We start from the raw sequence: 25,144 nt of genomic DNA, 5'->3' as shown, positions 1-25,144 counted from the left end.
CTCCCAAAGTGCTGGGATTACAGGCTTGAGCCACCGCGCCCGGCCGAGACCTGATTTCAAAAAACAAACTGGCCGGGCACAGTGGCTCATGCCTGTAATCCCAGCACTTTGGGAGGCTGAGGCAGGAAGATCTCTGGAGCCCAGGAGTTTGAGAGCAGCCTGGGTAACATAATGCAACCCCCATCTCTATTAAAAAATAATATAAATAAACAAATAACAAAAAACCAAGAGTCAGATCCATGTGGGTGGTGCTACCTGTCTTGTATCTACCCTCCATCCAGCTCTGTGTTTGACTTAAATGGGCACCACCAAAGTCTTATATGCCTACTAGTTTCAAGCTGGCTTTGGCCAATGATATACCTGGCAAAGACCAGAGGCAGGGAGGATAGTGAGGTTGGGTGCTTATGTCCCCACTTCCCCTTCTGCAGGGTGCCTTGGGTTGACCACTCTCCTGACCTACAGTCATTGCTGTTAGGTGACCCTGTGCACACAAGCCCTCTTGGCCTCCAGACTCAGGCCTCCTTAATTGCGATTTAAGGTTCTGTAAACTGCACAGCACCCAAAATGGAACTTTGTACCTTGTGGTTCAATAAAGAGCTGTTGAGCTAAATGAGTAGCAAGTGTTTTTTGTTTGTTTGAGTGAGTGAGTGAGGAGCAGGAGAGCGAGAATTTTAAATGATCTCGAGTACTAGGACCAGATGGCAAATAAGCCCCCTAGGCTCCTGGCAAATGGTTTTTATTTATTTTTGTTGTTTGATCTTTAAACGTTTTTGTTTTCTTTTCTTCCCTTTTTTGTTTTAGAGAGAGGGTCTCACTCTGTAGCCTAGGCTGGAGTGCAGTGGCACAATCTTGGCACACTGCAGTCTCTACCTCTTCCACCTCCCAGATGCTAGTGACCTCCCACTTCAGCCTCTGGAGTAACTGGGACTGCAGGTACATGCCGCCACACCCAGCTAATTTTTGTATGTTTTTTGTAGAGATGGAGTTTCATCATTTTGACCAGGCTGGTCTCAAACCCCTGGGTTCAAGTGACTCGCTTGCCTCAGCCTCCCACAGTGCTGAGATTACAGGCATGAGCCACTGTACCCAGCCCAAATTTTCTTAATAAACGGTAAATCTGATTTTCTTTCTTTTCTTCTTCCCTCCCTCCTTCCCTCCCTTCCTCCCTCCCTTCCCTCCCTCGCTCCCTCCCTTCCTTTCCTTCTTTCTTTTTTGACAGTGTCTCTCTGTCACCCAGGTTGGAGTGCCATGGCACAATCATAGCTCACTACAGCCTGAACTCCCTAGGCTCAAGTGATCCTCCCACTTCCGCCTCCCGAGAAGCCAGAACTATGGGTGCACACCACCACACCTGGCTAATTTGTGTATTTTTAGTAGAGATGGGGTTTCACCATGTTGACCAGACTGGTCTTGAACTCTGACCTCAAGTGATCCACCGACCTCAGCCTCCCAAACTGCCTGGCCTTACCTCCAAATTTATATGTTGAAACCCTGAACTCCAATGTGACTGTATTTGGAGTCAATGTCACCTTTGACTGCTGTGTGCATACACAAAGGGACTTTATGGAGACAATTAAGATTAAATGACATCATAAGGATGGGCCAGAAATCTGATAGAACTGGTATCCTTATAAGAGGAGGAAGGGATATCAGAGCTCTCTCTTTCCAAAAGTACTGAGGAAAGGTCATGTGAGGATACAGTGAGAAGGGGGCCGTCTACAAGCCAGGAAGGGAGCCCTCACCAGAACCTGAACTTTGCAGGCAGCTTGCTCATGAATTTCTAGCCTCCAAAACTGTGAGGAAATAGATGTCTTGTGTAAGCCACCCAGTCTGTGGTATTTTCTTATGGCATCCAGGGCTCACTAATATAGGTAAATGCCCTATGGTAAATGTATACTTCTTAAGAAACTGCCCAACTCTTTTCTGTAGGGGCTGCACCATATCATGGTTCCCATTAGCAATATATGAGAGTTCCAGTTGCTCCACAACCTTGCCAACATATGACATGGTCAGTATGTTTTCCAAGAAGGTTTTGTGTTTTTAATGTGGATCTGTGTGTGCGTGTGTGCATGTGTGCTGTGTTTTGTAGGTAGTAATGTCTAAGGAAGCAGTTTAAAGCTGAAAATATTTAAAATGTGATCTCCTGAGGTCCCATCCATCTTTGGGTTGCCCATACCTCATTTCTCTGTTCTTGCCTTTCTTCTGGTCACATTCTATTCCTAGGGCTGTGTACCCTGAGCTGAGCCAGATAGCAGATCTGGCAAATCACAGTCCTCATCCGAGGTGAATCCATTTCTGGGAGTTGAGGAAGAGGTTGGGTGTGGACAGGGCTGGATTCATGGGCCTTGTGCTTCATTTAAAGTTCTGCTGTCACTGTCGTGAAATTCTCAATCATTTTGAACAAGGAGTCTACATTTTTATTTTGCACTTGGTCCCACAGATTATATAACTCATCCAGGGTGTGTCGGGGAGAGGTGGTCACAGGCAAGACAAGGATTCTTTTTAAAGATTTTTAAATTAAGGCAGGGTCTAGCTCTGTTTACTAGGCTGGAGAGCATTGACACAATCTTGGCTCACTGAAACCTCCATCTCCTGGGTCCAAACCATGCTCCCTCCTCCGCCTCCCAAGTAGCTGGGACTACAAGCATGCCCCACCATGCTTATCTAATTTTTGTGATTTCTTTTGGTAGAGATGGAGTTTTACCATGTTGCCAAGGTGGTCTTGAGCTCCTGGGTTCAAGTGATTCACCCGCCTTGGCCTTCTAAAGTGCTAGGATTACAGGCATAAGCCACCACGCCCAGCTGCAAGCCAAGGTTTCTTACCACATTCATTTTTTAAAGACTCCCGCTTCTAATCCCATGGACCTTGCCTCTAAACTGGTCCATGCACAATCCTAGGGTTTCTCACCTGGCCCCTGGGTGCTCCTGCTGCCTGTCTCTTGGGCTGACTTGGGTTAAGCATGATTAATTTGGAGGCTCCACAAGAGGATTATTGGCCCTGGATCCCAATATCCAAATGAGTTTTTGCCTCAAACGGGGCATCGTAATTGGAAGGTAAATGAAACCTCCCTCTTCCACCCTGACAGCCCCAAAGTGTACTTTGGCATTTATGTGGGAGAGGTAAATAGCATCATAATGTCTTCTGGATTGTCACTCTGCCAGGCCCTGTTGGCAAGAAGCTTGTTCAAAGAAAGCTGATTTATAGGGGAGTTTTGCAGCATTCTTGCAGATCACTGAATTCCCAGGCCCAGAGAGGAGGAATGGCACCAACCAGAGGCAGGGGCAGAAAGGGGATTGGAGTGGGAAGATCACAGGCTCCGGAGACAGCAGGACCTGCGCTTGCATCTTGAGCTGGCTGCTTAGCAGGTTTGTGACCCTGGGTAACCGACCAAACCACTCTGGACTCAGTGATTTGAACTCTAAAGTGGGGTTAATAATACTTCCTTGGAGGACTGTGTGATTGTGAGGAGTAACCAAGAAGGTCTGTGTGAAGTGTCCGAGGCTGGTATGCACCTGCCCTCCACAAGTGAATCTGAGTCAATGTCACCTTTGACTGCTGTGTGCATACACAAAGAATCATTGTAAATGTACTTCTCAGAAAAGCCACTTCACAGTCCTGCCTGACCCTCCATCTAGCTTCCTAGGAGCTGGGTCAGGATTATCAGTCCCCTACTAGAGTTAGGAAAAGGAATGCCAGGTGATCAGAATATAACATAGGGTCAACTATAGAGCACACGAGTTCCGAACTCCAGTTCCATGGAACACGAGGCTTCACTCAGGAAGTATTCACATCAGAGATCGCTTACAGCTGCAAAAACCTTTACCCGTGTGTCCCAATAACAGCTTACGAAGTGGATAACATCTGTCGTGGTGTGTGAAGATAGCCTGATGGGGTCTTTAAAATAGATAATATTAGCATAGTGATAAACAGAGTGGGTGGCTTACACCTGTAATCTCAACACTTTGGGAAGCTGAGCAGGCAGATCACTTGAACCCAGGAGTTCGAGATCAGCCTGAGCAACAAAGTGAGAACCCCACCACCCTCCAACCCCCAGCACCTCTACAAAAAACAAAACAAACAAAACTTAGCTGGGCATGGTGGCGCGCATCTATAGTCCCTGCTACTTGGGAGGCTGAGCTGAGAGGATCACTTGAGCCTAGGTTGAGGCTGCGGTGAGCCATAATTGCACCACTGCACTCCAGCCTAGGAAAGAGAGTGAGACCTTGTCTCAAAAACAACAACAACAAAAAAAGGAAAATATAAGAGGTTGGAAGGCAGATGACTTGGGTTCAAATCACAGCCCTGCTATTTGCTGGCTGTTAGAAACTACCTCAGACAAATTACTCAACCTCCCTGTGCCTCAGTGTCTCCATGTGTTAAATGAAGATTAAATAATACACCTACTTCTTAGGGTTGTAAACAAATAATGGATGTGAACTGTGCTTGGCACAGAGTAGTACCCAGCATCTATTAGCTAGTTATTTTAATGACTTACCTGTTTGGATAACCCCGGGAGTCCACGGTCCTAAGACTCCCTCTTCCTCAACACTGGGTGGAGTTGGCATTCTAGGTTAAAGGACGGTCTCCAAGTTGGGGGTGAGTCCCAGGAACTGAACGTGGCCCTGAGATACTGAGGGAGGCCACAGCCCGTTTCATAGTGACAGGACTTGTTTTGCATGTGAAGATAGGGGCTGGTGTTTACAGGTAACTAGGAAGTGGTGGTGGGGTGATTTTAAGTTATAGATTAAACAAATGGGAATTCTTCTGGTGGAATGAATGGGGCACAGTGACTGGAATTGGCCAGGTTAGCTGGAAGGGCAGCTCTCCAGGCCCTGCCCACCCCCCAGGGTGCTCCTTATGCACAGGGGGGCGTCTCCTTGTGTCCATAGAAACGGAACTGGCTCTTTTCAACAGTGCTCAGAGGATGGTTATTTAACGCCGGCCCCAAGGATCAGCCGCACAGACCTTCCTCCTCCCGGAACGTCCAAGAGCACTGGATTCTCTGGGTCCCTCTGAGATGGGGTGCCACTCCAGCAAGAGCACCACGGTGGCAGCTGAGTCCCAGAAGCCTGGGGAAGAGCACGAGGGAGGAGAGCCAGGTCTAGAGACCAGCACCCAGGCAGCAGACTGCAAGGATGCCCCGCTGAAGGATGCAACCCCTGAGCCAAAGAGCTGAGATGCTTCTCTCCAGAGTCGGACCCTCACCTTCCTGGAACTGCCTTTGGCCCGTGAACCATGAGACGATCCCAACCCTGAGAAGCTCCGATCACTGGGAGGAGAGAGAGAAAGCCTCCAACTCTAAGATGCAGGCTTCAGAAGTTTTTAGCAGCCTTTGCTCCTTGGAGGGGAGGGGAGGATAAGTCTACAAGGAATCCTATTTCCCCAGCTCTCCCACAGAGAGGACAAAAGAAGTCTTTACATATTGTGGAACTTTCCTGCAACTTCCGGATGCAGACAAGCCTCAGAGCAGACTGTTCAGACTCCAGTGAATATCTGCTGCCAAGCTGTGAGCATCCAGTGATTCCCATCTGCCTGGCTTTCCTGAATTCAGAAGGCGCCTTGGTCAGAATGGGGTGGGTGTGTGGATCTCAGTTTGCTCTCTTTCTCCTCTTTTCAACAGCTGGCGGAGTAGCCAACACCCCTGACAGCAACATGTTGCACTTGGCTCACTCCACACTATGTCTATGAATAATTTAATATTTAACTTGAATTGTTGTTAAGAAACTATGGAAAATATCAGGATCTGAGTGGGATCCTGTAAATCGAAGGCAACAAGGTCTTGCTTGGTCCTCCAGTAAGTGGGGCATGGAGCCCTGGTGGGAAGGAAAGGAGAGAGAGTTGTGTTTCTGATTCCTTAATCCCCCAAAAAGGTCCCTCTGCTAACTTCACATATCTCTTCATAGCCAAAGTCTGTCCATTTCAACCCTCCAGCATCTGAGCTATCTGTATCCAGCTTTCAAAAATATTTCACTGTTTACTAACATGTCTGTCAGCCTTTCTTTTCTCCCCCGCATGTGTTTTGTTTTTAATTCCACTCAAAAGCGTTTTCATCTGAAATTAAATAGACATGTTTGCAAATAAATGATGACACAACACATTGGAAAGACAGAATTGGGGATGTGAGATTAGAGGATCAGCAGAGAAGAGTGGGTGTAATTCTGTGGAACAGGAGTGAGAACAGAGGCGAGGGAGACGTTACTTTGTGCCAGGCGCCATGCTGAGAACTTTCCACAGACAGTTTAATCCCAACCACCCCCATTTTATAGATGAGGAAATGGAGGAAATAAAGTCACTTGCCTGAGTATGGACAGCCAGGAAGGAGCAGAACCCACAGTTGAGTCCCAGCAGTTTGGCTTGGGAAATGCATGTAGAGTGCTACTTAAAGCAGAGAGCCTTTCTCATGATTAAACTGAAATACGAGTCCCTTTATAGCCTGCGCATAGTGAGGACCATTTTTCTTTATTCACTGGGACCTATCTGCCTATTGAGAAGTAGGTAACTGGTCAGCTTGGAGTTGCTCCACTGCAGGTTGGGTTATGCATTGGGGGACTTTTTATTTTTACTGTGGTGGGGGGTTGGGGGAGGGAGGAAAAGACAGAGAGGAAAGTGGGAGAAGGGAGGGAGAGAAGGGAGGAAAGATGAAGAAAGGGAGGAGGGAGAGGAGGGGGGAAGGAGAGAAAGAGAGGAAAGAGGTAGGGAGAGGGAGGAGGAGGGAGGGAGAAGAGGAAGGAGGAGGGAAAAGAGGAAGAGAGGGATGAGGAGAAGGAGAGGGAGATGGAGAGAAAGACAGGGAAGAGGTAGGGAGATGAAAGAGCGGGGAGAGGCAGAAAGGGAGAGGGAGAGAAGGAGAAGGGAGACGGAGGGAGCAAGGGAGAGAAGGAGATGGGAGACAGAGGAAGGGAGAGAAGGAGAGGGGAGACGGAGGAAGGGAGAGAAGGAGAGGGATGAGGGAAAAGGGGTAGGAAAGAGGGAGGAAGAGAAAAAAGGGGAGAGGGTGGGCGAGAAGGAAAGGAAGAAATGAAGGGAGTTGGAGGAATGAGGGATGAGGGAGGGAGGGAGAGAGAAGCAGTAAGCTACCTTCCTTTTGGCCATAAAAACCTGAGAAACTGAATGAGATTCTTTTGAGCAATAAGGCAACTGCAGTGAGGAAGAAATAAGGAGGCCCAAGAAGCAAAGCCAGTTCAGCCTGAAATTGACTACAGAGTTTCCCTTTGCTTCAGCAGAGCCTGGAGGAGCAGGAGAGATGGGGGCCATGTCAGCTGGCCCAAAGCCCTGCCCTGTCCCAGGGGTGCTAAGCTTGCCGCAGGCCAGGAAACAGGCCTGGACTTGCAGCTGGGGATCAGGAAGTTTGGGGCCTCTTTTCACAGCTTACTGGGGATAGGCCAAGCTCTGGGAACTCCTTTCAATTTTTTTTTTTTTTTTTAAGACAACTCTGTTTTTCTCCCTCCTCCCTCCTAATGGAAATTTACCTTGCAAAACAGGATCATGCCTGGTGAGAGCTGCTTGCAATGTCCACACTCAGGACTCCATGGAAAGAGTTCGCAGCTGGTGGTGAGGCTTTGAGGCGGGGCTGCCCTTATTTCACTAGCTCCTGAGGGGCAGAACTCACTCAGCTTTTTACCAAATCAAAGGAAGGAAGTTTTAGGTCCTTCGAAGTTCAGAAACAGGGTGGTTTGTTTTGCTTCCTTTTGGAATGGAGTAAAATGCTCATTTAATTAAATTCAAGTTCTCTGAGGGCTTTTAAAAACAGAATTCTTCATCCACCTCCAGCTGTGGCAGGCATGCTGCAATTTACTGGGAAGTTAATCTGTAACAGAAAAAAGTACTCAGTTTCCTTTTAAGGACATTCCAGTTATCCACTGGAGCCTAGGATCACTCTTCTGTCTCCCTTTGAGGTTCGAGAATTTCTTAAGTGCCTGGTAAAAGTGGTCAGGATTATGTCTACTGAAATATAACTTTAATCTCTGGAAAAACAGGCCTGCAAATGCCAACTTCCCAAATTGCTGGAAGAGGAGGGGTTTATTAGTTAATGTATCTATCCATCCATCTTTCCATCCATCATCCATCCATCCCTCTTTCCTTCCTTTCATCCAGTCATCTATCCATTCATCTTTCCATCCATTATCCATCATCCATGCATCCATCCATCCACCCATCTGTTCATCACTCCTTCCATCTTTCTTTCCATCTGTCCATCCTTCCATCCATTATCCATCCATCCATCCATCCATCTGTTCATCAGTCCTTCCATCTTTCCATCCATCCATCCATCTTTCCATCCATTCATCTATCCATTTATTCATACATTCAGCTCTTACCCTGAATTTTTTAGTTACATGGGGCAATACATTTTTTCCTTTTAACCAATTGATTCATTCAACAAGTATTTGTTGAGTTTCCACTCTGTCACTCATCATTCATTCATTCCTGTATTCATTTATTAATTCAGTGTTTACTGGGCAACTACTCTATGCCAAACTCCTCAGTGTTCATAAAATGTTCATAAAGTGCCATCTTTGTGGGAGTACCGCCTGGAACAGGGTGGTCCAGGGAGATCTTTCCAGTCTAGGTGAGACCCGAGAGCTTTCAAGAGTAAGTTGGAATTAGACAAAGAGGATGGGTATTTCAGAAAGGGAATGTATGACCTGGAGTTGGATACAAGAACTGCATGAGGCACAATGTACAGTGTTATAGGAGCCTAAGGTGCCCACAGCACGGGGACAGGGAGGTAAAGACAGGACAAGCAAAAAGAATCAAATCATGGGCCGGGCGCAGCGGCTCATGCCTGTAATTCCAGCACTTTGGGAGACCAAGGATGGTGGATCATGAGGTCAGGAGATTGAGACCATCCTGGCCAACATGGTGAAACCTCATTTCTACTAAAAATACACACACACAAAATTATCTGTGTGGTGGCACGTGCCTGTAATCCCAGCTTCTCGGGGGGCTAAGGCACGAGAATTGCTTGAATCCGAGAGGCAGAGGTTGCAGCGAGCTGAGATTGCACCATGCACTGTAGTCTGGTGACAGAGCCAGACTCCGTATCAAAAAAAAAAAAAAGGGGATCAAATCGTGAAGTGCCTTGTATTTTATACTGAGAGCTTGAGAATTTATCTTGATGGGTGCAGTGGGGTGTCTTTTGGCAGAAGAGTGATGCTAGGACATCAGTGGCTTTTGGCTGGTTAGTATCCTGTTTTTTAGTAACAAATCTTATCGTTTTTTCTCTTGGGGAACCCTTTCCTCACTCACTCTCTGTTTACATGATTGGCTGGGGCTGATCCCATTCTTAAACTTCAGCCTGAGCATTGCATAGTCCCTGTCAAAGTGATAGGTTCAAGGGCGGGTGCACAAACCCAAACTAGTCCACTGAGAGTCTTCCTTGAACTTTTTTTTTTTTTTGAAATGCAGTCTCTATCATCCAGGCTGGAGTGCAGTGGCACAATCTTGGCTCACTATAACCCCTGCCTCCCAGGTTCAAGCGATTCTTCTGTGTCAGCCTCCCAAGTAGCTGGAATTACTGGCGCCCATCACCACGCCCAGCTAATTTTTGTATTTTTAGTAGAGATGGGGTTTTGCCATGTTGGCCAGGCTGCTGTCGAACCCGTGACTTCAGGTGATCCGCCACCTCAGCCTCCAAAAGTGCTGGGATTACAGGAGCCACTGCGCCCAGCCATCTTTGAACTTTTTTTTTTTTTTTTTGAGACAGAGTCTCGCTCTGTCGCCCAGGCTGGAGTGCAGTGGCCGGATCTCAGCTCATTGCAAGCTCCGCCTCCCGGGTTTACCCCATTCTCCTGCCTCAGCCTCCCAAGTAGCTGGGACTACAGGCGCCCACCACCTCGCCTGGCTAGTTTTTTGTATTTTTTAGTAGAGACGGGGTTTCACCGTGTTAGCCAGGATGGTCTCGATCTCCTGACCTCGTGATCCACCCGTCTCGGCCTCCCAAAGTGCTGGGATTACAGGCTTGAGCCACCGTGCCCGGCCTCATCTTTGAGCTTTTAATTGAAGCAATTAGGAAAGGAACGTTCACCTTCTTTTGGAATTAATACAATTGTAGGATTTGGCCCGGAAACTCTTTTTTTTTTTTTTTTGAGACAGAGTCTCTCGCCCAGGCTGGAGTACCGTGGCATGATCTCGGTTCACTGCAACCTCTGCCTCCAGGTTCAAGCTATTCTCCTGCCTCAGCCTCCTGAGTAGCTGGGACTACAGGCACGTGCCACCACGCCTGGGTAATTTTTTTAGTAGAGAAGGGGTTTGGGGTTTCACCGTGTTAGGCAGGATGATCTCGATCTCCTGACCTCATGATCCACCCGCCTTGGCCTCCCAAAGTGCTGGGATTACAGGTGTGAACCACCGCGCCTGGCTGGCCCTGGAAACTCTTAACCACTGGGAAGGTCCTGCTTGAGAACGAAGCCACAAAGCAGAGTGGAGCAGAGTGGAGAGAAGGAGAGACATCATTCTGATCAACATGTTTGGGCAACTGGATCCAGCCATGCCAGAATAATTCTTCCCCTAGATGATTCACATGAGCCAATAAACTCACTCTTTTTGTTTGTTTGTTTGTTTGTTTACAATGGTTTAAATTTGGTTTCTGTCATTTTCAGAGAGATTTGACTAAATCAGAACAACATAGATTTGTATATTAGGTAGAGCACCCTTGTAACTGTTTAGAGGATAGAGTTGGGAAGGATAAAGCTAGAAGCATGAATACCAATTAGAAAGCATCCTAGGAAAAAAAAAAAGGGTACAAGAAGGGGCAGGTTGAAAGGGAAGATTAGGGGTTGAGTTTTAGAGGGGTTGAGTTTGAGGTGCCCATGGAACAAAATATAAATAATGATAGCAAACACTTATATCACTCTTACCATGTCTGAGCATTGTTGCAAATGCAATACATACAGAACTCATTTAATCCTCACCATCACACTATGCTCGTTTTACAGATTAAAACACAGGCAGTTTTTTTTTTTTTTGAGGCGGAGTCTCGCTCTGTCGCCCGGGCTGGAGTGCGCCCGGGCCGGAGCTCAGCTCATTGCAAGCTCCGCCTCCCGGATTTACACCATTCTCCTGCCTCAGCCCCCCGAGTAGCTGGGAGTACAGGCGCCCGCCACCTCGCCCGGCTAGTTTTTGTATTTTTAGTAGAGACGAGGTTTCACCGAGTTAGCCGGGATGGTCTCGATCTCCTGACCTCGTGATCCGCCCATCTCGGCCTCCCAAAGTGCTGGGATTACAGGCTTGAGCCACCGCGCCCGGCCCCAAACACAGGCAGTTTTAATCCGTTCACTGATCCCAACTTGCTCCTTGGCTGTAAATTCCCACATTTCCTTGTATTCTGAATTAAGCCCAATCTCTTTCCCCTACAACAAAACCCCATTATAGTACAGCGGGTACAGGGCGTGTGATGGTTAATTTTATGTGTCAAGGCTGCGTGCGGTGGCTCATGCCTGTAATCCCAGCACTTTGGGAGGCCGAGGTGGGCAGATCACTTGAGGTCTGGAGTTCGAGACCAGCCTGGCCAACATGGCAAAACCTCATCTCTACTAAAAACACAAAAATTGTCCAAGTGTGGTGGCATGTGCCTGTAATTCCAGCTACTACTCGGGAGGCTGAGGCAGGAGAATGGCTTGAACCTGGGAGGCAGAGGTTGCAGTGAGCCTAGATCACATCCTGCATTCCAGCCTGGGTGACAGAGTGAGGATTTGTCTCAAAAAAAAAAAAAAATTATGTGTCAGTTTAACTTGGCTAAGGGATGCCCAGAGAGCTGGTAAAACATTATTTCTGAGTGTGCCTGGGAGGGTGTTTCTGGAAGAGATTAGCATTTTAATCAGTAGATTGTGTCAGGAAGACCCACCCTCATTAATCTAATCTGTTGAAGGTCTGAATAGAACAACAAGGTAGAGAATTCTCTCTCTTTTCTTGAGCTGGGACATCCATCTTCTGTTGTCCTCAGACATTGGAGCTCCTGGTTCTTGGGTTTTCAAACTCCAGGACTTAGACCAGTGGCCTCTCTGGTTCTCATGCCTTCAGCCTCAGACTGAATTACACCACTGGCTTTCCTGGGTCTCCAGCATACCAGTGGCATAACATGGGACTTCTTGGCCTCCATAATAATGTGAACCAATTCCCATAATAAATCTCCCCTTACATATCTCCATATATTCTGTTGGTTCTGTTTCTCTGGAAGACCCTGACTAATATAGGGGTTAATCAGGTCTTTCAGCTCTCAAGGACACAGCTGGGACTTGAGCTAGGCAGTTTGCCTTTGGAGGCTGAGTCTTAAGGAATTCATTTGGGAGTTGTGGGAACCCTTTTGGACCTCCAGGGTTGCTGTAAAGGTTATTTTAAGGTGAAAATATTTGACCTACAAAAGGTGCAGAAATAACTCTTATCTGAACTTCTCTTATCTGACTAAAGCAGAGCCTCCCAAAATTACAACTCCATTAACCCCACTCTGGGGGAGTTTCCTGCAGATTTAGCCGCCAAGAAGACAGATTGCCCATTTATTAGCAACAAAAAGCCCACTAGGACCTTCCATGCTCCCTCATTGGAGCCCTAAAAACCTCTCTCTTTTGTTAAGTTGACAACACAAACCTTTCCTTTGGGCTATTCCATGAGTTTTCTATTATGGGAACTCCCATATGCAAGTGGGAAAAAAATCCTTGTTAATCTGTCCTTTCTCAGTTACATTTGTAGGCCTCAATCTGCTGGACCCAATTTGGAAGAGGAAGAATTTTCCTCCCAACAGAGTCATCAGAACACAGTGTGGCAGTTAATACCCTTGTTGTAAGGGAAGAAGCTGAGGCACAAAATATAATTTTAAAGCATTTGAGGCCGGGCACAGTGGCTCACAGTGGCTCCCAGCACTCGAGAGGCCGAGGCGGGTGAATCATGAGATCAGGCGATCGAGACCATCCTGGCCAACATGGGGAAACCCCGTCTCTATTAAAAATACAAAAATTATCTGGGTGTGGTGGCACGTGCCTGTAATCCCAGCTACTCGGGAGGCTGAGGCACAAGAATCGCTTGAACCCAGGAGGCAGAGGTTGCAGTGAGCCGAGATCGTGCCACTGCATTCCAGCCTTGTGACAGAGCAAGACCCCCTCTCAAAAAAAAAAAAAAAAAAAAAAAAATTCTTTTTTATGAAGCCAGCGTGAGGACAGCTGCCCGGGAAACACTTTCGAGTTGCCCTGGGCAGTGTTCCATTCAGCCTATGTTACAGTCAGGTTTCGAAAGGCAAAAGGGAGCAAGGGGTGGGTGGATACAAAGTTCTTTGACAGGAATTCTCATTGGCTTATGAAATAACATTGATTAGTGATTAGCTTTATTTTTTTTATTTTTAATTTTTTTGAAACGGAGTCTTGCTCTGTCGCCCGGGCTGGAGTGCAGTGGCCAGATCTCAGCTCACTGCAAGCTCCGCCTCCTGGGTCCAAGCCATTCTCCTGCCTCAGCCTCCGGAGTAGCTGGGACTACAGGCGCCCGCCACCTCGCCCGGCTAGTTTTTTTGTATTTTCAGTAGAGACGGGGTTTCACCGTGTTAGCCAGGATGGTCTCGACCTCCTGACCTCGTGATCCGCCTGTCTCGGCCTCCCAAAGTGCTGGGATTACAGGCTTGAGCCACCGCGCCCGGTTAGTGATTAGCTTTAAATGTTGAACTATAGGGTACGAGTTTTGGTGTCCAGCCTATGGCATTGTGTGGTTAATTTTATGGCTGCTTGGCATCAATCTAGAGCCCACATAGCAAGTGGTTTCAAGAGGCGATGACTTGATTCAAGGCAGGAATGAAGAGTGACTGTGCCACGCTTCAGTGCTCCTCTGGGTCTGATAATTTGGAGGGGCTGGCATTCCTAAGATGCAGTAGATAAGGTGCCTGCATCCTCTCCCCACACACATATACCTTGAGGGGAGGCACTGCTTGGAGCAGAAGAGCATCTATCAAGGACAAAACTCTGCAAAAACCAACATGTAAAGGGCAGGTGGAGTAGATAAGCTGCAAAGGAGCCAGCGATGGACTAGGGGTTGGATTCATGGGAGATGGTGACCAATGGCTTCCGCTCACAGAACATTTGCCAAGTGCCAGGCATTGAGCTTAAAGATGCTTCACAAATGTTATCTAATTTTCTCCTCACAGAAGCTATACAAGGAAGGTAAAACTCATAGCTTACAGGTGAGACAGCACATTTATAAAGGTTGCATGAATTGCCCAAGTTAACATAGCTAGTTAGTGGCAGAACAGGAATCTGAGCTCTAAAGACTGGGGTTTTAACCACAGCATTCAATAATCTCCTCCCAAACTTCCTGTCTACCTGGGACCTTTGAATGTGACCTAATTTGGAAATAGGGTTTGAAGATGTAACCAAGTTAATATGTGGTCATGCTGGATTAGAGTGAGCCCTAAATCCAATGACTGGTGTCTTTTCTTTTTTAGACAGGGTCTCACTCTGTCACACAGGCTGGAGTGCAGTGGTGTGATCATGGCTCATTGCAGCCCCAAACTCCTAGGCACAAGTCATCCTCCCACCTCAGCCTTCCAAGTAGCTAAGACTACAGGCATGTGCCACCATGCCTGGCTAATTTAAAAATTTTTTTTGTAGAGATGGGGTCTCACTATGTTGCCCAGGCTGGTCTCAAATTCCTGGGGTCAAGCGATCCTCCTGCCTTGGCCTCCTAAAATGCTGATATTATGGGTATGAGCCACCACACCTGGCTGACTGGTGTCTTCATGAGAGAAATGAGGGGATTTGGACACAGAGACATAGATGAAGATGACCATGAGAAAATGGAGGCGGAGACAGGAGTTATGCTGCTACAAGCCAAAGAACAGTTATGACAAAGACTCCTTTGACCTAATTCTGATCGCACTCCTCTAAGACCTCAAGGCCCTGACCTTTGGTCTCTGCATCTGGTATGCATAGTCTAGCTCAGCTGGATCAGTTTAGTGAAGATCTCCCATTCTTGATATCTCTCTCAATATCTTACCCTGGCCTGCCTTCAGCAAGAATCTGCTGAGTCAGTCTATGAAGACTACCCCTTTATCTCTGATGTTTCCTCTCAGTGATTTTTCCATTCACCAATCCCCAACTTGCTCCTTGGCTGTAAATTCCCACATTTTCTTGTTGTATCCTGAGTTGAGTCCAATCTTTCTTCCCTACGACCAAATCCCATTGTAGTAGTTCCCCCAAATAAAGTCTGCCTTACCATCTTTAACAAGTGTCATGAAAATTCTTTCTTTAACACACGGGCCATGAGAAACTGCAAGAGGCAAGAAAGGATTTTTTCCTAGAGTCTTAAAAGGAAGCATGGCCCTGCTGTCACCTCGATTTCAGACTCTCTCTAGAGCTGAGAGAGAATAAATTCCTGTTGTCATCCAGTTTGTAGTACTTTGTTACATCATCCCCAGGAACTTAAAACAGTCACCATGCCATCAGTCTTCCATAGAGAAGAGTAATCTAAAGAGTGATGTCGCTGGGCGCGGTGGCTCAAGCCTGTAATCCCAGCACTTTGGGAGGCTGAGACGGGTGGATCACGAGGTCAGGAGATCGAGACCATCCGGGCTAACACGGTGAAACCCCGTCTCTACTAAAAATACAAAAAATTAGCCGGGCGAGGTGGCAGGCGCCTGTGGTCCCAGCTACTTGGGAGGCTGAGGCAGGAGAATGGCATGAACCCAGGAGGCGGAGGTTGCAATGAGCTGAGATCCGGCCACTGCACTCCAGCCTGGGCGACAGAGCAAGACTCCATCTCAAAAAAAAAAAAGAGTGATATCAACAAGTTCCAGGAGGAGAGATGGGAAACTGCCTTTGCAAACTTTATGGCAGTGAGAGAAATCTAATATAGCTGATTCTATCTTTCTTCTAGCTTCACAAGCTAACTGTCATTGCTTATCCCGAGGCATAGGCTACACTAATTATGGGAGTAATTTAGTTTATAGTTTAACTTTAAAATGAAGATGATAAGAATCCCTCCCTGAAACTAACTACCTCCTTGCTTGGCTACCACAACTGCCTCTGTGAAATGAACAAATTGGCCACAAGATTAGAATTATGGTTTGGGAGTCATATAGCCAGCGGTCACAAGATTTGTAACCTCCCCAATTGCTCCTATAGATAACATCATTATTGCAAAACCAAAGACTGGTGTTTGCGATCTTTTTCTGACCTTGCATTCTGATGCACCAGCTGAGCACCTCTCAGACTGGTAGCCCATACCAAGAAACTGACTCAAGCGGTCCTGTGACTCCCTCCCAGGAATTGACTCCATGCAAGAAGACAGATTTGATCCCTGGTAATTTCATTCTCAACCCAACCAGTCAACATTCCCCATTCCTTAGCCACCTACCAAAGTATCCTTGAAAAACCCTAGCCTCTGAATTCTTAGAGAGGCAGAGTTGAAAGGTATCTCCTGTCCTCTTGCTGGGCTGCCCCATGGTTATTTTCTTTCTTTGCTGCAACAACTGCTGTGCTCAGTGCATTGGCTTTTCTGGGAAGAGGGCAAGAAGAACTCATTAGACAATTACAGATAGATTTTCAGGGTTAGGGGATGGTAGAGCCTGACCATTGAGATGTGATTCTGAATCATGCTTGAGCCTTCTTAAAGGTACGCAAGCTCATCCCTTGATTTAGAGGAGACATATCCCCACTCCCTCCACACCATGGCTTTCATGAGCCACTGATTATGATAAGACTGTGTCACATACATGTACTCAACTCACCTTGAGAACATTGTTCTTGATAAAGAGATACAGGCCAGGATGTACTTTACCTGGTAAAGTGTGTGTAAGGGCTGGGCTGGAAGGAGAATGGAGAATAATTAGAGCAGTCTCTTCCTATAAAATGGTAACTCTACTGGGTCATCTCTGGGCCCTATGGCCAATTGTTTCCAGCCCAGACAGGTTGTCTGTCTCATCTCTCCCCTGGCACCCTTTGATAGTGTATGAAAAGGAAAAAAAGGTCATTTTCCCTCTACCTATTTTAGGTTCATTAGTTGTGGCCCCTAAAAGTTAGATTTGTTGTGGTCTTTTTGCTCTTTAGCTCAGTTGGGTCCAAGTTCTTGTCTCACATCCAGGAAGAATTAGGTGCATGGATACTGGAAAGTGACTGGAGTACAATTTATTAAGGAAAAGGAAAGTACTCAGTGGAGAGGTGATATAGGGGGGTGGTTCCCCTACCTGAAGGTGGGAAAAATTCCCTAATATGGCTGAGCCTGGGGCTATCATGGGCTCAGAATAGGGAGTACCTGCTGACTGGTTTGTGAGTATGCAAAGAAATTTAAAGCAAAGACACCACTCAAAGGTGGGCACAACAGTGTAGAAAACTAATTAGGAAAAGGTAGGTGTATGTAAAATAGGTGAAGGGTGGGTACCAATCAGTGGAAAGCATGCTGAACAGGAAGATAGGTTCTCAGTCTGGTCTGAGGATTTAACTTGTAGCTTGGCTTTCAGGCTTTAAACTGTCTTTGGTTTGCAGGTGGAGTTTCACCGGGTACCCACCCCTATCCACCTAGGCATTTGGCTGACTCCTGTTGCTATCAGATTGACAAAAGACAGATTAGCAAGAGAGAGCAAGGAGAAATTTATTGATATGTACGCTGCACATACACATGGAGTACTCAGTGATGAGTAATTCCAAGGAGTGGTTAGAACTTGAATTTATATAGTTTTTTTTTTTTTTTTTTTTTTTGAGACAGAGTCTCGCTCTGTTGCCCAGGCTGGAGTTCAGTGGCTGGATCTCAGCTCACTGCAAGCTCCGCCTCCCGGGTTCCCGCCATTCTCCTGCCTCAGCCTCCGGAGTAGCTGGGACTACAGGCGCGCGCCACCTCGCCCGGCTAGATTTTTGTATTTTTTTAGTACAGACGGGGTTTCACTGTGTTAGCCAGGATGGTCTTGATCTCCTGACCTCGTGATCCGCCCGTCTCGGCCTCCCAAAATGCTGGGATTACAGGCTTGAGCCACCGCGCCCGGCCCTAGTTTTTTTTTTTTTTTTTTTGAGACAGAGTCTTGCTCTGTCACCCAGGCTGGAGTGTAGTGGCAGGAGCTTGGCTCACTGCAACCTCTGCCTTCTGGGTTCAAGCGATTCTCCTGTCTCAGCCAAGTAGCCAAGTAGCCAAGTAGCTGGGATTACAGGCAGCACCACCACGCCTGGCTTTTTTTTTTTTTTTTTTTTTTGTATTTTTAGTAGAGACAGGGTTTTACCATGTTGGCCAGGCTGGTCTTGAACTCCTGATCTCAGGTGACCTGCCCACCTCGGCCCCCCAAAGTGCTGGGATTACATGTGTGAGCCACTGTGCCTGGCATCACAAGATAATAATAAATTTTAGGTCAGATGTAGTGGCTCATACCTGTGATCCCAGCACTTTGGGAGGCCAAGGTGGGTGGATCGTTTGAGCCTAGGAGTTTGAGACCAGCTTAAGCAACATGGTGAAACCCCATCTCTACTAAAAATACAAAAATTAACTTGGCATGGTGGTGCATGCCTGTAGTCCCAGCTACTTGGGGGGCTGAGACAGCAGGAGTACCTGAGCCTTGGGAGGTCAAGGCTGTAGTAAGCTGTCATCTGACCACTGCACTCCAGCCTGAGTGGCAGAGTGAAACCCTGTCTAAAAATAAAAATAAATAAAATAAACAACAAAAAAAACCATTTTCAATAGCATGATGAGGGAGTTTTCCCATATTTTCTGCAGGTGCCATAGGGGGTGAGGAAGGAGTAGGGACAGGGAGACTTCACAGAAAAATTCAGAAAAATAAAAGTTTACTCAGTTTTGATTTGCCATTATTGCATAAATGCATTTTTTTCTCATTAAAAGTAATACATGTTTATTATAGAGAATTTAGAAAAATAGGCAAAAAAGAAAATAAAATCATCCCAAATCCTACCATTTAATAATACTTATGAAAACTGTTCTAGTAAAATTGTCCCAGATGGTAGCATGCAGTTTTTTGTTGTTAATGCCCTGGACTAGTATCCATGTGTAGCAGATACTGGACTTGAAAACAGAGGAATGTCAAAAGCAACTGTAATCCTTCTAAATTCCACAGCTGTATAACCACAATCTACCAACCCAAATTAATTAAAAAGGAATTTCAATCATTTCTGCTTCTCTTACAAAACATTAAACAGGATCCATTTCAAAACCGATAGCAAAACATATCAAAATTACTTTCCAATTACTTTCCTTCTCCTCCCCAACTCTCTCACCTCCAGAGCTGCCCTTGAGCTTCTTATCAAATCCCCTCAAACTTATCCTCAACTTCTAGCCCGTGTGGCTTTTCTGTTTCTTACCTTTCCCTATTCCCCTTTCGTTCTTTATTATGTAGATCAATTTTGCCTTGCCATTTAAAAAGAAAGTTTCCTTTCTACTTGGCTCATTACCTAATTCTCCCTAACAAAAAAGACCCCCAGGAATTAAGCAAGTAAGACTCTGTTCCTTCCTTCCTCTCTCCTCTCCTGCAGAATCATTTTCATGATTCTTTATTAGGAAATTCCAAAGCAGTTTGGCAAAGAACTCTCCAGTGGGAGAAGGTTGGGAGTGCTCACACTTCGATAACCTTGTTCCTGTTACACAATTATATACTTCTTCTTTGTTCCAAGATTACCTTCTTTCTTTTGAAAAATTGCTAAGCATCAGCCAATCCAGTAGCTGACACCTCTAATCCCAGCACTTTGGGAGGCTGAGGCAAGAGGATCACTTGAGGCCAGGAGTTTGAGACCAGCCTGAGAAACAGTGAGACTCATGTCTCTACAAAACATTAAAATAAATAATAAAAGTTGCTGAACATCAAATGCATTTGACAATTATTCCAAAGTGCATCTGAACACATACATCACATTTACACTCTCTCAATCTCTTTCTCTCTCTGCCTTTCTCTCTGGTCCCCCAGTGACTAAATTACTAATTATTTTTGCCATCATGGAAATTAGGGAATTTTGCAAGATGATGTGAATTACACAAAATATTTAGAAGACCTAATTTAAGTCCCAGCTTACATACTGAGTGTAGTCTATTTCTAAAAGTGTAGTTATTGGCCAGGTGAGGTGGCTCATGCCTGTAATCCTAGCACTTTGGGAGGCTGAGGTGGGAGGATTGTTTGAGCTGAGGACTTTGGGACCAGCCTGGGCAACATGGTGAGACCCTGTCTCTATTTTTTATTTATGTATTTATTTATTTGTTTACTTATTTTTTTGAGACGGAGTCTCGCTCTGTCACCCAGGCTGGTGTGCAGTGGCGTGATCTCGGTTCACTGCAAACTCTGCCTCCCGGGTTCATGCCATTCTCCTGCCTCAGCCTCCTGAGTAGCTGGGACTACTGGCACCTACCACCACACCCGGCTAACTTTTTGTATTTTTTAGTAGAGATGGGGTTTCACCGTATTAGCCAGGATGGTCTCAATCTCCTGACCTTGTGATCCACCCACCTTGGCCTCCCAAAGTGCTGGGATTATAGGAGCGAGCCACCGCGCCTGGCTGACCATGTCTCTATTCTTAAAAACAAAAAATATAAAAAGTATAATTGTAATTCAGTTATCTTTTTTTTGAGATGGAGTCTTGCTCTGTCACCCAGGCTGGATTGCATTGGCATGATCTCGGATCACTGCACTCCAACCTCCTGGGTTCAAGAGATTCTCCTGCCTCAGCCTCCCAAGTAGCTGAGACTACAGGCACACACGACTATGCTGCGATAATTTTCATATTTTTAGTAGAGATGGGGTTTTGCCATATTGGCCAGGCTGGTCTGGAACTCTTGACTTCAAGTGATCTGCCTGCCTCGGCCTTCCAAAATCCTAGGATTATAGCCGTGAACCACTGCGCCTGGCCTAAAAGGGTAACTTCCAATCATCTTCTTTGTCTTCTGTTTCCCAAAACAATCAGCTTAAAATAATCCTTATGCCAAGAAAGCATATTTAGGGTAGCATATTTGGTCTCCCATTGTCATATTTTGGGGTGGTGTGTCCTGAACCTTATCAGCATTTGTCAGGTTTATGGCCGGTAGCTCCACCACTTACCAGCTTGGAGAAATTACTTCTCTGTTCTGAGCCTCAGTTTTCTCATCTGTTAAATGTTACATTGTAGTAGGATGAGCCACAGACAAAACTCATCAGACACCGAGTTAAAGAAGGAAAGGGGTTTATTCTGCTGGGGGCATCGGCAAGACACCTGTCTCAAGAGCCAAGCTCCCCAAGTGAGCAATTCCTGTCTCTTTTAAGGACTCACAACTCTAAGGGGGTGCATGTGAGAGGGTCATGATTGATTGAGCAAGCAGGGGGTATGTGACTGGGGGCTGCAAGCACCGGGGTAATTAGATTGGAACAAAACAAGATAGGGATTTTCACAGTGCATTTCTATACAATGTCTGTAATCTATAGATAACATAAGTGATTAGGTCAGGGGTGGATCTTTAACTACCAGGCCCAGGGTGTGGCACCAGGCTGTCTGCCTGTGGATTTCATTTCTGCCTTTTAGTTTTTACTTCTTCTTTCTTTGGAGGCAGAAATTGGGCATAAGACGACGTGAGGGGTGGTCTCCTCCCTTATTCCCCCATTTTGAGACTCTCACTCATTTTATTAGTGGGAGTTCTCACTTTCATTTTCACTACCCATGTCTTCTTGCAAGACAGATGGATAATGATTCATATAGTACACTTGTGCTGAAACACTTTGGTGAACTAAGATAGCGGTGAAGCTTTCTATCATTTGAAGAAGTACAGGTAGCAAACAAGGGAGCAGTAGGCAGGTTCCTATTATTATTATAACTCCTATTATAAGAGTTTTAAATCCTCCTAGCACTGGCAACCATTTTCCAAACATGGCCCCAGGATCAAATCATGCCACACTTGCACAGGCACATGTGCCAGTTTTGTCATATATCTAACTATGTCTTCAACTACTTGCCCTTGATCATCTATGTGTAGACAGCAATTAGTAAGGTAAAAATTTTCCACAGACCCTTCCTTCAGCTGCTAGCAAGTAGTCGACAGCCAATCTATTTTGATAGATAGCACTTCTCGTCTGAGTTTCTTGCCAGGCCAGAATAGTCAAGGCTCTGCCGGTTTTATTAGTGATTATTTCTAAGACAGCTTGTTACGGTATGATTCAGTTGATCTTGTAAATGGGGGTCTGGTATCCTCATGAGCCATCTTGTGACCAAGTAGCAGGCCCATAATATTGTATGATTCTCTCAGGGGGCCATTCATCATCTTTCCAATTTCCTATAGCTATGCTTCTCTTTCCACGGGAAGCATAGACAGGGAAACCCAGGAGTTCGCCTGCTTTTATGGGCAGTAGGAAGAAAGATGGTTTAATAGTGCTAATAACACAACTACCTTCCCACTGGTCAGGTAATTTGGCATAAGCTCTATGCCTACATATGCAGTACAACCCAGTGGGGGCTGTCCAGTCCCAGTGGGACTCCAGGTGGGTCCACACGGTTTGCAACTTTGGGAATTTGCTAAATGGATTCCTCTCTGTTTGATTTGAACTCCACCAAGTGACTGTTTTTGTGGTACCATTATACAGTTTCTGCACCAGATAACTAAGTCGTCACTCACAGGGTGAGTTAATTCTTTTCCTTCTCTAGCTATGCAATATTGTACAATAACTGAGGCTTTGAAGACCCAGAAATTATCAGGGTGATTCTTTTGAGCTGGGAATTCATCAGGAACTGGGTTTATACGTACTAACTCTTGGGCTTCCCATGGCCGTTGATCTCCCCTTACAGTTCCTCCACATACACAACATGAAGTGACATTGAGAAACTGGGCTACATGCTCAGCTAATTGCAAAAATCAATTTCTTGTTTTTCCTGGAATTTCTGGTCCTGGTACATTTAATTCATCATACAAAGTTGGAAACACTGGCTCAGGAGAGCGTTTGTAAACTACTCCTCGAACCAAGATATTTACTCGAGGATCCAGTCCGGCCCCATCAATTCCTAAGGTCACATGCTCCCCTTTTTCCAGTGAGGATCAAGGGGATTGGTTATTACTAGCTCTAAGGGGTTTACATTGTCCCTTAGTATAAGAAGGGCCATTTTTTTCTTTCCAATGGTGGACCATTTTCATTTTTTATCCAAGTAGCCCAAATGACACAAGACCAGTATCCACGTTCATTTCCACACAGTCCTAATTCATGACAAATGTACTTATTTTCAGTCACATAGCCTTTTTCGCAACTAAAAGAGCCACATCCCCTTCCTAACTTATTACTATTAATGACAGCACAGGCATCAAATTTTAAGGTGACTTGTTTGGGCACCCCTTTTTCTTCTGTTTTGGCTAACTTTACTCATATCATTTATGAGCCCCTATGAGTCTTCAGTTCTTAATCTTATTTTAAAAACTGTGGTCATGGGAGGCTCAGATGGGTCATAACACACATCAGGTTGATCATTTCCTGGGCTACATAACTTGTATAAAATAACATTATACAAACAAGCTCTTTTTAGAGTTCCAGTACACTTATAATAACCTTAAAATAATAGGACCATAGCCACCTTTTGTCCTACCTTAGTGACTTGATGTATACACTGGGAACAGCCCTCAGTCTGAGGAAGGTCAGTTGAAGTCCTTACTGAACAAGTCCAAATTTTAAGGAAAATGAGTCCTGCGATGAGTTTCCTCATGCTTTGGCCATGCATGGACCAATCAGCTTTTGGGTATGACTGGAGCAGGGCTTGTCGTCTTCTTCAGAGTCACCTGGCAGGGGTTGGCGAAGCTGCTCCCATCCACGTGCTGCTCACAGTCTACTGATGTTTAAGGATGGTCTCGGAGGTTGGGCCTGCTAGAATAAACTGAGTCCAACACCTCTACACAGTTATGTTCAACTGGGCTGTCTGATACCGGGAGAAAGGTGGTGGGGTTTAGGGTGTTGCAAACTTCAGTGGTTATGTGGGGATTTTCACATAGCAAGCTTTGGTTCTTGGTTCATCTAGCAGTTGTTAACCAATGATGTCCTTTGGTATTTATTAAAGTTACCGCAGTATGGAGGGCCTTTATATTCAGGTTTTGCCTAAGAGTTAGTTTATCTGCTTCTTGTGTTAACAGGGCCGTTGCTGCTAGGGCCCTTAGACCTAGGGGCCAACCTTTGGAAACCCTGTCTAGTTGTTTTGAGAGATAGGCCACTGGCCTTGGCCAGGGCCCCACAGTCTGGGTTAAAACTCCAACTGCCATTTTTTCTCTTTCTGATACATAGAGTGTAAAGAGTTTTGTCAGGTCAGGTAGCATCAGGGCTGGGGCCAACATGAGTTTTTCTTTTAACTCATGAAAACCTCGTTGCTATTGGTTGTAACAGATGTAGTTTATCTAATCTACATTTTTATTAACTGTCACCTACCAAAATATTGACTTAAATCCTGCAGCTATTTGATTTCAAGCTTTAAATTGATCTAATATTCCTTGTGGGACTCCAATTGCATCTAAATAGACATGAGAGTTGAAAGACCCATAAGGGGCTTCTCTCGCTTTATGATGTCTTATTATTTTTTTTCCTTCTGGTTGATGAAATGCCAGGGTGAAACGGATAGCCAATTAGACTAAAGTACAAGTGCCACTCCGGTTATTCTGCAGAGTGCCCAGTAAACGTCCATGACGATAGTACCACACATCTGCTTGGGGATGAACAAGGGCTGACTGATTGATAAGCTCTTGAAAATTCTTAAGTTCACTGCATCTTTTCAGGTCTTCAAGGAATGCTAAGTTTCCTCCCTGTCGTGAGAGACACAAAGTGAACTTAGTGTTGGGAGATGGAAGCTGGATGGCCTTCGGGGACTGACGCGCAGGGTGCCAGACTTTGGGATATAGCAGAGAGAGCTTGGCACGTCTTATTACTCCAGGCTATAGAATCCTGGAAAAGAGCTACCATGCAGCCCACACCTGGTCGACTGGAGGACCACCTTAGTGGAAAGAGGACAATCTGGGCCTCTGGCCTGCCATGTGCACAAGCATAACAATTGCTTTTGTTTAACATGCAGATGGAATATTTGATCCATTTTAACCAGGCATTTGCATCGTGGAACCCTTTCTTAATTGCTAAAGTTTATTTTAAGTCTTTAACTTCTGTGATCCTCTAGTAAAATGAATGTATGGTTTTAGAAAATTAAAAAAACAGGTTTGGGCAGTCCATCCTTGCCCTTTAGTGGTCCACAGAACATTGGACCAACTATG

General features: G+C 45.7%; 1 long non-coding RNA gene across 1 annotated transcript in view; it reads left to right on the top strand.

Moving 5' to 3' along the window:
• Positions 1 to 14,692, top strand: part of LOC111541192 — an 18,068-nt gene extending 3,376 nt beyond the window's left edge. Inside the window, exons 2-3 of the long non-coding RNA XR_002731212.1 lie at positions 1,930 to 2,008; positions 14,421 to 14,692. This is a non-coding gene — a long non-coding RNA (uncharacterized LOC111541192). The remainder of the gene's footprint in view (positions 1 to 1,929; positions 2,009 to 14,420) is intronic.
• Positions 14,693 to 25,144: the final 10,452 nt, after the last annotated feature.

Source organism: Piliocolobus tephrosceles, chromosome 17 (genome assembly GCF_002776525.5).
Source record: "Piliocolobus tephrosceles isolate RC106 chromosome 17, ASM277652v3, whole genome shotgun sequence".
NCBI lineage: Eukaryota > Metazoa > Chordata > Mammalia > Primates > Cercopithecidae > Piliocolobus > Piliocolobus tephrosceles.
The sequence above is the reverse complement of the archived record's forward strand: the minus strand, read 5'-3'. Positions and strand labels throughout refer to the sequence as shown.